A 15519-nucleotide genomic window follows, 5' to 3' on the forward strand; every position below is an offset into this window, starting at 1 on the left:
ATCCACAGATGAAGGACCAAGCATGGCAGATGTGGATTGAGTGCAAGGGTTAGCAACATCTCTTCAAACTAAGGGAACTGTGAAGAAATTTGTTTAAGAAATGTCTCTAAAAAATAGGGTTCTTGGGAAACTCACTGAAATACAAATACAAAAGGAATTATCTGTGTGGCCAGTCATAAGTAGGAAAATAAAGGGAACATGATAGTTAAAAATATCTTAGGTTTCTTCAAAATTGAGTTGTCCTGATGGCTGGGAATTAATGATGAAGGGAATATTTACTTAATAAAACATTCTTTTCCTTAAAGGCTTAATTGAACACTTTTCTCAATTCTGAGGAATGTTGCACAAGAAAATCGGGATTGACTAACATTCACTTGTGATGCCTAGGAACTCATCTTTATTGCATATCTGTTTACATAGACTGTCGAGATTTATTCCTTACAAATAATTCTATCAACTCTGGGTTATTATTAGCAGCTCCACTTTATAGGTGAAGAGGTTGCAGAATCAAAAAAAATTAGGCCATTTCTTCAAGTGCTTGATACCTGTATGTATTAAAATTCAGTTAGTGGAGGAGATGGGAATTAAACCCACACTAGTGAGTCACCACCTGAAACATAACACAAATCTAATGTGATAACAGAAAGGAAGGTTTTGTAACCAGTGACACAGGAATTGAGAACTGACTGACACTCAGTAAATGGGTGTTCCTGAAAACCGAGACACACACTTTTCCCATGTATAACAGCTGAAAGGACTAGCTGCTGGAAACAAGGGCATGCCAGTGAAATCAAGACCAGTTGTACTGGAGTGGTTCTGCTGTATATAAATTTATCCCTGTATAATCCCATGCCAATAAAGAGATCATATGACTACATGGATTTGCATCTATGTCTATCTACAAATGTCTGTTTATGTCGATGTCTAGCTACAGTGGCATTCATATTGCTGTTTTTCAACTCCAATAGGCTGCTCTAACCTGCTTCCTTTCCATGTGCATAACTCCTCAATCCCAGGATGAGAAGCTTAGCTCCCACCTCTTGCAGTACCCATATTTGTTGATACCACAGACATAATATACCACTGTTTAAACAATAAGGATATATTATTATTTCATAGTTCTGGAAACTTCTGACGTGAAATGAAGATGTTGTTAAGGAGGAGATCCCTCCAAAGAACTTACTGTATTTTCCTTCTGTTTGCCTCTGGCATTATTTATCTCTTGAAAATGTAACTACAAACTCTGTCTCTCTTTGCATGTGGGCATCCTCCACATGTGAGTCTCTATTGCCATGTAGCCTTTATTCAGAAGATCATCAATCAGATTAGAAATGACACTATCAAACTCACCTCAATTTGTCTATAACTGCAATAATACAGGCAAACAAGGTCATATTCACAGATTCTAATAATTAGAAGTCCAGAATATCATTTTTGAGGTGCATGATTCAAACCAGGAAACAAGTATAGTGGTTTCAGATAGCTGGCCCATATTTTTTTTGAGTTATCATGAAGATACTTTTATTGTCAAAGAAAAATAATGTACCTTAAGCATCCTTGGATGAGAACTTAAAGTACCCTACACAAATGTGGCATTTCAAAAGTATGTTTTTAAATGTCATAGTAAGAAATTACCTTCTGTCAAATAGTAAAATGATTACATATTACAGGAAAAATAAAAATAAAAATCTGCAAAAGCTATGACCCGATTTCAAATCACATAGCATGACTTGAAGAATTACAGCTATGAGAAAAAAAAAACAATCCATTCATTGTTACATAGAGTATTTTGTCTAAAGATGTAACTTGGATAAGCAGAGGAAGTTAAGTCTCCTGGCTTACCTGTGAATGCTTTTGAATTTTCTAGTTATTGGGTTTGACTTAATAGACCACCAAAAGTAACAGCATCTGAATTTATTTCACACTTCAGGAAGCAGAAGAGTCAATAAAAAGTGTAGTGGCTGAAAATGCAGCTCAGTGGTACAGCCTTTGTCTAGCACACACAAGCCCAGGCCCTGTCTTCTATCCTTAACACTCTCAAGCTCTGTAGCTATGACTCAGTATACAACATGGCAATACAGAATTCTCTGTTTAAGGTGGCAGAGATGAACCTTAAAACAATTCTCACCCAATATACAATAATATAAGTGTGGTCTAGTCTAGGATATTCAATTTTGGATAAATAAATGTCATTACATATATTTATGGATAATATATTGAAGAAGAATATTAAAGTGATCCCTAAAATCATAATAATATGACGCTAAATGTTATAATCTTTTGGACCAGGAGTTGGGCCTAGTGGTAGAGTACTTGCCTAGCATGCATGAAGACTCGGGTTCGATTCCTCGGTACCACATACATAGAAAAAAGCCAGAAGTGGTCCCGAGGCTCAAGTGGTAGAGCTCTAGCCTTGAGAGAGAAAGTCCAAGGACAGTGCTCAGGCCCTGAGCTCAAGGCCAGGACTGGCAAAAAACAAAACCAAAAAGTTATAATCTTTTAATACAAATCTACATTTCTGGAAGAGTTCATTCAATACATACAGTATACAGGACAGCAATCAAAGGGAAAATAATAGACAGCCTCCTTACCAAGCATTTGAAAGTATTTGGTTCTCACTGTTTACTCGTGACAGACACCTGTCACATTCTTTTGGTCTTATACATTGTTATGAAAAAAACCTTATAAAAGCTTCACACAAAAGCACTTGCCTTTTTATCAGGGTTCTTAAATTATATAGCTAAATGTTCTGTATATCAATGTATACTGCATAGAAGCAGTTACATTAAATAATTTAATTAGAGGGCTGGGAATTTAGCCTAGTGGTCGAGTGCTTGCCTAGCATACATGAAGACCCAGGTTCGATTTCTTAGTATCACATACATAGAAAAAAAGCCAGAAATGGTGCTGTGGCTCAAGTGGTAGAGTGCTAACCTTGAGAAAGTCCAAGGGCGGTGCCCTGGCCCTGAGTTCAAGGCCCAGGACTGGCAAAAAATACTTTATTAGAAAAGTATTGCAGTTAGTTTTAATGACTAGCCCATATTTCTGTAAGAAGGAATTTGCTTACCTATAGTATTTATTTATTTATTTATGCTTCAACCAACACCTACGTTTCCTGAGTTATATAGAGAGAATATAATTCTTCCTCATAGTGAGAAGCCCTGAGTTCAAATCCCAGTATCACAAAGATAAAACAAATCCTATATTTAATGAAAGTTTGTTAAATAAATTTCTGTTAAAAGTATGCTGTGTAGATACTAATAAGATCAATGGAAAGTCCCTTTTTTCTACATTTCATAATTCTTAAATGAAGGGTTAAGATAGGGTATCAACCACAGATTTTAGAAGGCAAATATATCATTGTTGTCTTTGATGTACCTGAAGTTTCTTGCCATCAAACTATTTTCACCAGGTCTGACTTCTGTGATCACTCATTTGAAAATTTGTTCTTCCTTCTGCCAAACAAGTTTTGTGTTTATCTTTCCTCATTTTTTTTCTCTGTTCCTTTTGAAGCAGAATGTTGTATTAATCTGACCAGATGAGTGAGCATGGTGAGTATTCCTGGATTCTTTAGCAGATCAAGATAAACAAATATGACCACCAGGTGTCAGTAGAACATACAGGCTTTATTTGGTCAACTCTGACAAATTCACCTGTAAGAAACGACCAGCAGAGTAGGCTGATCTGTCTGTTATTCAGGCTCTAGGTAGAGCAGGAGGGGTATTACCTAAAAGGGAATTACCACAGGAGCTCTACATGGAGAAGGAAGCAAGAAAAGGATCAAGATGTCCAGGTTCTGTCAAACAGCAGAATTCAGAGAGCATGGCTTGGGGTGTTTGTATTATAGGAACTTATCTGTGGTCAGCAGATCTTGGGCAGTTTCAAGGGTTATATAAAGCAAGAATGAACAGCTGAAAATGGTTAAAAATCTGCTTATGATGGTGATGTTTAAAACCACTGCCTAGGAAAGTGTTGAAGTCTGGCCACAGAGGGGTGTTTTTGTTCGTTTGTTGTTATTGTTATTTTAGTGGCAGGACTTCAGAAAGCCCACGTTAGTATTGAACTTGGGCCAGAAAAACCTTTGAACTATGGAATCTCATCCACTTGTGAAGAAATACACCAACCAACCAATGCATAGAGAATCCTTTATGTAAAAGAGATAAAATTTGGAAGCTGAGGACCAGAATTTTAAGTCCTTATTTGATAACTTATTGGAAATGTAATGTGGGTCTTGGGTATCACCAGAGCCAAATGGGACTGGGACAAAAATTAAATAGACTATAACACATGCGGGGCATCAGGTTCATAGTTTATCTTTAGCAAATACTAGTTGTTTTCATACTTTGTGTATGGAAAACTGGCTTCCATGATTCTTTTCCATAGCTTTTTAATTTGAGTGGCCTTTGGATAATTTGAGTGCTCAATAGCAAGACTTTGGGTTCAGTGCTTGCATTTGGTAAGCTTATTTTGAGGAATGATTTCAGGAAATTAGCAATAGGGGACTGGATAAAGGAACTCAGGGTAGGAAGAAAAGATTTATAAGTGTGTTCTAGGATCTGGTTTTGCAGTAGTGACATGTGGTTTGGGAACATATTGAATTATGCATTGTCCTCCAGATAGATGGATATAAGGATATCCTTAGGACTAACCACTTGAAGAACAGAAGGAAGAAAATCCACCTGTAGATACTTCTTTGTCCTCTGACCAACTGATCAGAGGTGCCATTGGGAAACTAAGTCCCAGTCATTTCTATTTTTACACATATATGAGTACTGAGAACTTTTCAAAATCCTTCCACTATCATGGCCACTGAAAAGCTAGTAAGGCACAAGTCATACTTGTGTCTGGAGGGTAGGATAGTGTATGGTTGGCAGAAGAGCACATGGCATTCAATAGAAAATGCTATGATTAAACAGGAGACAAAAATGAGCAAAGTCATCTTCAAAAAATGGGTTATTTTAAGTTAAAAAATGCACACTGATTTTTATTTCTGAAGTATAACATTTATGGTGTCTTGGTGTGCTTCTTGATGATTTGAGGGTAGAGTTAATTTTAAATTGTCTGTTTCTCTGGGAGTGAATGCGACAGTAAAAAGCATGCTTTTCCCATTTCATTTAGATTCTCTGGGTGGCAAGAGAGTAATTCTTTCTTATTCAATAAAACATCTATAATTGTCCGAGAGCAGGCACACACACAGTAACCCAGGGCACAATTTGAGAAAAGGCATATTTAATTTGTGAAAATTCTGTTTCATAGGCTTCTCTGAGAAGGAAGATAGTAGAACATTTAAATGTATGGCATAATCCTATGGTAATTTCACTTGGTTAAATATGCCCAGCGTCAAGAGGAGCAAAAGATGTGAATCTACTGCTTTACTTGGTCATTTACTAAGAGAAAACATTATGTGAAACCATGGAGGATAGAAATAGCAGCATAATTTTTGCACAAAATTTCCTTTAAAGCGAGACAATCACTTCATCTAGCACTCAATGACAGAGACCAGGGAATAGATCAAATTGTAGAAAAGAAGTGATATTTTGGGACACAGCACCATTCTCCCAGAGGATTATCAAGAGAAATAACAGCATTCAATTTAGCTTCATCTATTCACTGTATATTTTGTGTTCTGAAAAGTAGGAGATACAGTTGATGAACATGATTACCAGGGTAGAAGGATCACTGAAGGATTTCTGCTCTTTCATTTTTCTTTAATTCACCCTTTCTATACTGCTGGCATAAAAAAATCTTTTACTTGAAGCTTCTTTTTTCCCATAACTTTGGATTACTCATAATTTATTATAGCATCTTTGACCTATCAGATTCTGTTAAAGGCATTGTTTGATTGTCCCTCCTTTCAGTAACGATTAGATTTTCTGTTTTTTATTTGTTTTAGCTTGAATTACTGAGAATCTATTGAACCTATCTTTTTTTTAATCTGTTGTTTGCTTCTTTCCCTCTGACGTTTTTCTTTTTTCCTTTTTTTCCCTATCTCTCTCTTCTTTCTTTTCCTTTTCTTTAGGTTACAGCACCTCAACTAAGTCTGAACAACCTGAACATTAATTGTAAGGGATTATTGTCCTAGAATTTTATATTCCCTAGGGATAAGACAGGCAATAGGATTTACCTAGAGTTTTGCAAGCAAGATAAACAGGGGTGAGACAATTTTACCTGCGGAGAATTTATATATCTTTAACAGACAACCAAAGAATTTTTATTTCCTATTACTTATTCAATACAGATTGTTCCACAATGATCATTAAATAACTTGCTATAACTTTCAGACTCAACCATCAAAATTATCAAAATTGAAGTTTTCTTAGAAATAGCTTTGAATACAAAACTGCACTTATATTCTTTTTGCTACTGGTTGCCAATTTTTCTCCACATAAAGTGATGATTTCACTTCGCTTTTTCTTGATGATTACCGAAACAAATGAACAAGCTCTTCTTTTAAGACTTTTCAAGTACCAGTGGAGAAAGAATAACTTAAAGTAGATATCACAATGAAAATTCCTCCCAATATTTCCAAAAGCAGCCTTAATCCTTAATCAAAGGAAATAAAGATGTGATACAGTCTCAAAGACAGAAAAAAAATGAACTATTACACAATGGCCATATCTCTTATAGCTCCAATTTCCCTCACAAATGAGACATTCAGTCAGGCAATGGAAATAATCAAATACAAATGTACTCTCCTGTAAAACAGAAATCCAGATCAGGAATTAATATACATTATTTACTTATTCGAGAGATCATCGACTGAATGTCTATTTGTCAAACTGCCTAATACAGCTCATGATACACAGCTAGAAGAAATAGACATTTTTTGTAGCAAAATGGTTTCTGCATTGCATACAGCCTCTGATTTGGAAGAACCATCCTTCCTAGCAAAAAGTTCATGATGCCTTTTGCATTGTTTAGATCATTCAAACTCTTGCAGATGCTACACATACAAAAAAAATCAGTAAATCACAAGATTTCCTCACAGACAGGAGTAAGATTCTGGTGTTTCTGGAAAGTTTATCCTGCTCTTTTGAATTGTCAGTAAACATGCATTTGTGTAGAGATTGTGAAGCAGACATCATAGTAAGCAGTGGTGTTGGTGGAAATACGTGGTGAATGGAAGTGACATTTGTTTTCTGTCCATGGCTATTTCATTTAAAGCCACCTCATTTGAAAAGAGCACCAGTGATGTTGAGAACAGCCATGTATGGAGATTGCTGTGTAGAGAGAAAACAATTCCCCTGCATTTAAGCCTGCAAACCAGCCACCCTGATTAAACAATACTGTGCTTCAGGATCACATGTCAGTTTATTTCTTTATTTTTCTTTCCTTCTCGAAGACATTTCCACCAGGTTTGTTAAACAGACAGTGATTCTTTGATGATGTGGTGCCATTCTAAAGGTTATGATCATTTGCAGAAGTCTTAACAGATTAGAATGCAATGTGGTGCAGAAGTACCAGCGCCTAGAACTTTTTAGCAGTGATTTGTTATCCAAGAGGCCTTCATCATCACACAGATATGCATAGACAGGAATATATTAAATTGGGGAAATGTGATGTTTCAGGCATTTAATGTCCATTTTCCAATTTAATCTTTATAAGAATTTCTTTTGAGGAAAATACTTGCCTTTCCTTATGTAGAAGGGGAAAATGAGGCACAAAAGAAATATCTTACTCCAAGTCATGCAGTCTACAACTGTTCTTGGTGTGAGAGCCTAGCTGTCATTTAAGAACAGTTTTTTAAGCCCAACACCAGTGATTCATGTCTAAAGTACTAGCTCCTTAGGAGGCTGAGATCTGAGGACTGCAGTTCAAAGCCAGCCCAGGCAGTAAAGTCCATGAGACCCTTATCTCCATTGAACTACTCAGAAGAAGCTGCAAGAGGCACTGTGGCTCAAATGGTAGAATGCTAACCTTGAGCAAAGAAGCTCAGGGACAGAGTCGAAGTCCAGAGTTCAAGTCTAAGGACTGGCACTGAAAAATATTGGACCAGAAAATAAAATTTAAGTTTATAAATAAATTAACATTAAGCTGGGAGCAGTGGCTCATACCTGTAACCCTAGCTAATCAGGAGGCTGAGAACTGAGGATCAAGATTCAAAGCCAGCTCAGGCACAAAAGTACCTCTGACTCTTATCTCCAATTAACTTCTAGAAAAGGGAAGTAGGGCTTGGCTCCAGGGTAGGGTGGTATCCTTGAGCTGAAGAGCTCAAGGACAGCACCCAGGACTAGTTCAAGCCCCATGACCCACAAATAAATAAATAAATAAACAAAAATTAACCATTACATTTGTTTAGAACACTTGCCATTGGTTCTGAAATGCTTTTAAAATGGCGCATTTTATTTAAAGAATTTGGAAATGAGTAGAAGAAAAACTAGCAGTACTTTTGTTATTATCACCTAGAAATAAATTTCATAAGCTTCTCTTAGACTTCATTTCCTTATAATCATTTTGATATGACTTTATTGACTTAATAATAGATGTAATATACACTTTGTGTATCTTCTGCTGAAGAAGACACTAAAAATCCAGAAATTAAAAAGTTAAAAAACACCTATAACTATTCAGTCCAGATGTTAACATTTGCATATATTCATGTGATAAACATATCTATATGTACAAGTGTATCAATACATACATAATTAATGTATACTACTATATATTCAAACTTGGCCTTAAATCCCATATGGAATTTTGCATGCTTATAATGTCATCATTCATTCTGTTTTAAGGAAACCATCCATTTAAATCATATATATCAGGAGAGCTGTAAATGAAGGAAAAGAAAGAGAGGAAGAGGAGGAAAAAGTTGGAAGGGAAGTGGGAAGGTGAGAAAAAAAAATAGCCAAAACTGATCAGATGTCTCCTGGTTTTACCAGCTCAAATTACAACTGAAGTCATTTCGGTAAGTCTTTTTAGTCTCAGTATTGCATTATTATAAAAGGTGTGTCCACATGGGAAACACATTTGTATATACTTAGAACTTCACAAACTAGTTCAGAAATCATAGTCCAAGACACACCACCCCACCACCAAACCCTCCATTATTATTTTTACTTTCAACAGCATCTGCTACTTACCCTGTGCTTAACCCCGCCGGTACATCAGCATTTATATGAGATATTACTGAATCCTCACTACTCTTTAACAAAGGGACATTTTTTTCTTCATTTACAGATCAAAGATCTGACAACCAGAACTATTCGGTACATTTATCTCAAAATTCAACTTTGTATCACAATATGAAATAGTGCTGGGGTTTGGACCTTGTGCTTTATTTTTGTTTTTTTTTTTCCTTTTTCTGCTTGTTGTTGTTGCTGTTGTTTTTTTACTCTTAAAGCCACCACAGTTCTAGGCCTTCACCAACTAACCTGACCCATGGCATTTAGGTATTTTACATATAGATTGATAGTAGCATCATTGGTCACACAAATATAAAATTGCCACATTTTAGAAATAGGTGCCTCAGTTGAGCTTAACTCAATATTTATCACCAAGTAAATGGAAACTATTAATTGAAAAGGTTTGCCCATTTTTTTAGAATCCTATTTATTTTTGTACCACATGGCATTTATGTCAGTATCCTACAATCTTAAAGAACAAAAGTAACCACAGCTTAACATCCCAAACCTTGCAGTATAAAATGGTAAGAAGACCATGGTAAAGAAGACAGGCATAAACCTGTTTTTGTTCTAATACATACATATCCAAGATAAAGTTCAACTTGTTATTTAAGCACAGCAGAAGGCGAACTACTCCACAATAGTATAGAACAGGAATAATAATATAAGCTAGCAAAACAATTCTAACATAATAAAACATGCTAGAATCAAAGTGAATGTGCTTTCCCTCTGGCCTGGTTCTGCGCTTGTCTTTCCTGTGATGATGTGAAATGGTTCTGGTACTTCAGGAGGTGGGTGATGGATTGTAAAGTAGCTTTGGGCTAATGAAAAAACTGTTACATGCACATAGACCCTGTCGTGCCTCAGCAGTCAGTCTGTATAGCACCCCCCTAACTGAGAAGGCTACTAAAGTGAACCATAGGTGTCACTTTAAAGTCACATAATCCCAGTGCTCTAGATCAAGGGAAATTCACATCCCAAATGGAAGTGAGGCAGGAGGCGCCTCATAATGGGGCATAACGAACTCCAAGGCTGGAGACAAGCAGTTCTTTTGATGTCCTGCATGCACTTATTTCTAGTTTTCTTTTTTCCTTTTTAGGTTTTTGTACCCTTTGTCATGTATATAAGCTCATCAAATCCATGGAAGGAAAAGAAAACCACAGAAACAGCAGGGCAAAGGATGAAGTGATACCACAGTGATCCTCTCTAGACATACTAGGTGAGAGATGAACCTTGCAACGTGAGGGGAAGGGGATATGGGAGTGGTAAATGGGAAAAAATGATGTACTCATTACCTTCCTTATGTAGTTGTAATCCTTCCCCGTCCATCACCTTTACAATACATACATACAAATGTACATACATACATACATACATACATACATACATACGTACATACATACATACATACATACATACATACATACATACATTTGGATTATCTATTTCTAGAATTTCCCATTTAATTCCAAGGTAACTAATACCTTGGAAAGTAATAGGTCATTAAAGGAAAGACCCCAAGTTAACACTGAGACTCTTTCTAGGGTGATTGATGTCATGCACCTGTTTTGTGTTTTTTACCTGACCACTTAACCTCTCAAAACTGCAGTTTATTTTTCCCCTCTTGGGAAGATGAAGCCTTTCAATAATCCATACCCAAAGGCAAAAATTAAAGGCTTGGGAGTTGAAGTCTACACATAGAGTTCAAAATAAGTAGCCAGGGAGGATCGTGTTTCCTTGGGTATTTCTCTTGCCCTTCTCAACCCTCATGTTTTGTAACTTCAACATAAAAAGAATAATCCTATTTAAGTATTAATATGAACACAGAAGGACATAGTCTGAATTTACTGCTTGGTTCATAGCATGCCTTCAATAAATGCTAGTTATCTTATTTCCCTTCAAGTTCTAAAAAGACAGTGCTAACAAATCAGGAAATATTCCAGTTCACTAACTAGTACCAACCATGAAATACGCAGCATTTCTAGATATTCTCAACTTCCCTGAAAGTTAGAGTCTTAAGATACTAATTTTTAATTCATATTTTTACAAAATTATTGGGAGAGTGAAAGAGGAGAGGGAGATAGAGAGAATGCAACACATACACAGAGATCATTCATTTCAGGATATGCTCTTCACAAGGTTAAATCCCTTCAGCAAGCCAGCACTAGCTCTTTTCCTTGTTAGACATGGTATTTGAATGTCCTCATTGAAAGTATTGTGTTCAGATTCAGCATCAGTAGCTTTATTGTCTCCTGGAGTTTAATTTCCTTTGTCAAGGTACAAAGAAAGCAGTTCTGTATTGTCTTTCTGTTCCTCAGCGCATTCAGGAAGATGAGAGCTGCACTGTGGTGCAGATGCCACTTGGACACAATCAACACTACACCACGGCCTTGGCATGGCATGGCTCTGCTCTCTTCAGTTCCACAAACCATGGGCACCCGAGAACATACTACCCACAGCTACCGTTGCCTTCAGCCGTGTCCACAAATCCTACAAGAAAAAAAAATGATTCAAGAGCCATTTCCAAGTGCATCCTAAGAAATTCCAATTATTTAGATTTTGAGTGTTTTCTATCTTACTCCTTTCATATTAGATGAAAAGATACTTTGGCAAAGCATCTTTCTTTTTTCTTTAAACTCTGACTTGCTTCAAGTATGACAGGAACACAGAGACGCTGTTCTGACTGTGAGCAATTTATGAAGAGAAACGCATTAGATTTGGGATGCCAAAATGACCAGCATATTTTTTAATTTAAGGTGAAGCGACAGAAAACTGAGAGTGCGACACCATCTTTCTGCCTCGCGGGACTGTGATATGGCTCCTATGACATGCAATCCAACAATCAGCCCCTTATCTCTGGTAGGTAGTTCTGCAAAGCAGCTCTCTCAGGGAGGACCCTGAGGGAGGCTGAGTACGAGGATTGATGGTGTGAGGAAGCCTTGAGGATCTCATTTTCAGGGCCTTCTGAAGGAGAAGTGGCCATTCTTCCAAAATATCTGTGGAGTCCAAAAGCAGTTCATTTTCATTGTTTACCTTTCTTGTCCCACTGATCTAGACAGGGTGGCATTCAAGTCAGTCTTAATGGGAGTTTTATATATCTTTGCTCACCTGTCCCAGGACAGTAAATCTTACATTTATCTTCCCTAAGACAATGCTGGCAGTTTTGATAATTACACATCAGTGTGCAATATTGAATGCCTTATGGTGTCTAAGTACTGTTTTATTAACAAAAATAATCATCTTAACATTTGTTGCTTGGATAAAGGTTGTTCCATTCTGGTAATTCTATAGTACGACTACAATGCAGATTGCTCAGATTCTCCCCTCTTCCTCATCCCTTTCACCCCTTCTTAAAACAAATCCAGTGGGTTTCATTGCTTTATTTACATCTGAATGCATAAGTTACTTAGTTATTTTTCCCTTCCATTGCCTTCTAGTTTCCTCTTCTCCTTCTTGCTTCCCCTTTCCCATTGTATACAGAACTACCTTCCTTTCCCCAGCAGAGACTGTCATTACTTGTTTAAAAGTACATATTAACTATACACAGTAATTAAATCATGGTTTTTTTACATATTCATATGTTATATTTTAATCAGTAATGAGATCTCTCATTCTCTTCTCCCTTATTATTCAACAGCGTTCAAATAAGTTTCTTCAGGCCATCTTCCTTCTTAGAAGACATATTTTGATATTGCTCATCCTCCATCATTCTTCTTCCTTCTCCTCCCAGAAGCATTTTGCGATTACATTATGTTCTATGTGTGAGTCTATCTGACTGTCTGTCCATTTGTCTAACATTTATCTAAATTTTGCCTCTAAGTACTTAGCTAAGTGATCTCACAAGTTAATGACCTGTTCATAAAGGTCCTCTTTTAAAACAGGACTTGAGTCTATAGGCAAAGTCAGGATTTTATGACAAAGTACAAAATATTTTATTCTGTAAGTCAAGGAACTTCTTTAGGTACTTGGGTATGAGCGATGTAACACATAGTTACCATTGAGAATCTTTCTGATTATGAGGGCAGAAATATTATAGCTCTGTTATGGATAGTGCTAGCGAAACCATCATCACAATTGCTACAGGTAGAGGCTGAATCAATCACTTTCCGGTGAGTAAACTCAATGGAATTAAACCTATTCACGTCACAATGTCTTTACTGAAAACATCCGGAGGAAAATGTGTTTCTATGAAAGAGTAGCTGTGTCCTTATGTAAAGAACCTGTCTTAATTTCTGGCACAGAAAAGACCAAGAGCTGAAACCACATATGAAATTAATATATTAGTAACCGCAAATAGGACCTGTAATTTTTGGAGTTCCAATTTATTCACTTTGACATTAATCCTCAAATTCTTCCTTCTATGAAGAGTGGGTAAGTCTTCTTCAGAAATCTGGGATTCTTCTTTACTTATTTCTTACAAGGTTCTATTCCTTTGGTTGTCAAGTGCATCCAATTAGTATAAGTTGAAGTCTGAATCTTATTCAGTTTCTTAAGACAAGGGGGAAAGAGTCTTATTTGCATAAAATTTAGAGCTGCAAATTTTAAGTCAGTACAAGATAAATCATCATATAATTCAACTAAGACACTTATTTGTAAAATGACAGATAAAACTTAGTTTAAAAAATAACTATTTGTACTTTGTAATAGAAAGCAATTTTCAATACCTGTCAGAATATCTGATTTAAAATCTGGTTAAATGCTGCCATTAATTATTCTTGAAAGATTTGGCAGCTATTTACATTTGTACATTGGCTATTTTGATTTACCTTTTTTGTCTTCAATGTCATGTTTTTGTTTTAGATGGCCCAGGGGTTCGATCTCTGGGCCTTCCTGGGGTTTGATCTCAGAGTCGTCCCCAGGATATTGTAGGCATTCTACCACTTTAGTCTTGCTCCCAGTCCTTTCATAGTTTAGTTGTTAGTTTTTAGATAAAGGCTTAGCCTTTTGCTTTGGGCTAGTTTCGTAATTCAGTGTTACTATTATACTTCCAATTAGGTAGAAGTATAGGGAAATAACCACATCCTGCTTTATTGTTGAGATGAAGCCTTGCTAACATTTAACCTGTGCTAGCTTCAAACATTTTACCTTGTTAACTCCAGACTTAAACCTACTCATGATCTCTGCCTACAGAGTAGTTGAGCCATAGTGATGTTCTCTGATAAAAAGATTGTATTTCTTCCACAAAAGTTATAACCATAGGGTAGCTTTGATGCAAATCTCTTCTCCTCTAGGGATCACAAAATTATTATGAACACCTTCAAAATTGTCAAATGAAACTGGCTTCCTCATCAACAATCTTGAGCATATGATATGACTGACTGTATTCAGCCATCTATTGGCATCTGGAAGAATAGCCAGTGCTTTTGATATATATTAGTATCGTTCCAACATTTTCACGTTTGTTTCCAATGGGTCTTCCCTAAAATTGAAGTCATTTACCTGAACTTTGGAACCAATATACATTTCTATTCATTAAATATAGAAATAAATGTTCTCCCAAAAATATTCTATTCCAAGATCACTAAGACCTTTCTATCCTCCATCCACATCATCAACTCCCACGTATGCATACAATACACAGTCACGTAACACAACATCCAACAGCATGGGGTGATGACCAGTGTTTGTTTCAAACATTTGTGTATTCTGTTATCCAGAAAGAAAAGAAAAAACACCCAAACCAAACCTAATCAAACAAACTTTAGCAATTGCTATGATCCCCTAGGGGTGAACACGACAGCTGTTTTAACAGCTGGAAAGTCACAGCTCCCGACAGCTCAGCAAAAGTGCTACAGACTGCTGAACATATCAGAAAGAAGGCGTGTATGAGCAAACCATCTCAGAACGTCCACAAGACAAATTGATCTAACAGCTTCGTTCCTCTGACTAGTTTATAATCAGAAGCTGTCAGCAGGTTAAATCTAAGACCTGGGAAGTTTTCCAGGTCTCCACTATTCTCAATTCCCTCCTGGGGTCTTAGACCAGGAATGCATTAGAGGGAATGAAAGCTCTGACTTGGTAATTAGCAATACTGATTTTGAAAAGAAATAAAAGCAGATGATCAATTGGATTTAATGGAAACTGACAAAAAGTTACATAGAAAACTGGAGAGGAAATGCTTTCAAATGGTCTGATATATAAAGGCTTAGATTAGAAAGCAATACAATGTGCATAATTTCCTACTGAAGCATTACATATTTTCATCAAATATCCAAGAGTAACTTTGAGGATACACCATTCATTTGTATAAGCACTCATTTATGTTTTTTTAATTAAAGAATTTATTAACATTGATTTTTATATCATATTTCAAATGGCATGTTTAACAAACAAGTATTCAAGAAGGGAATCTCTATATACAATCACTGGCACTTAGATTTTAGAACATAATCAG

General features: G+C 36.3%; 1 long non-coding RNA gene across 1 annotated transcript; it reads left to right on the plus strand.

Annotated features, from left to right (window-relative positions):
• Positions 1 to 8856: 8856 nt before the first annotated feature.
• LOC150053853 (uncharacterized) lies at positions 8857 to 11520 on the plus strand. The gene is made up of 3 exons (XR_016537899.1): positions 8857 to 8908; positions 10225 to 10344; positions 11444 to 11520. It is a non-coding gene; the product is annotated as an uncharacterized LOC150053853 (long non-coding RNA).
• The last annotated feature ends 3999 nt before the right edge of the window (positions 11521 to 15519 follow it).

The sequence above is a fragment of the Megascapheus bottae genome, chromosome 15, assembly GCF_031878675.1.
Source record: "Megascapheus bottae isolate mThoBot1 chromosome 15, mThoBot2.hap1, whole genome shotgun sequence".
In the NCBI taxonomy this organism is placed as follows: domain Eukaryota; kingdom Metazoa; phylum Chordata; class Mammalia; order Rodentia; family Geomyidae; genus Megascapheus; species Megascapheus bottae.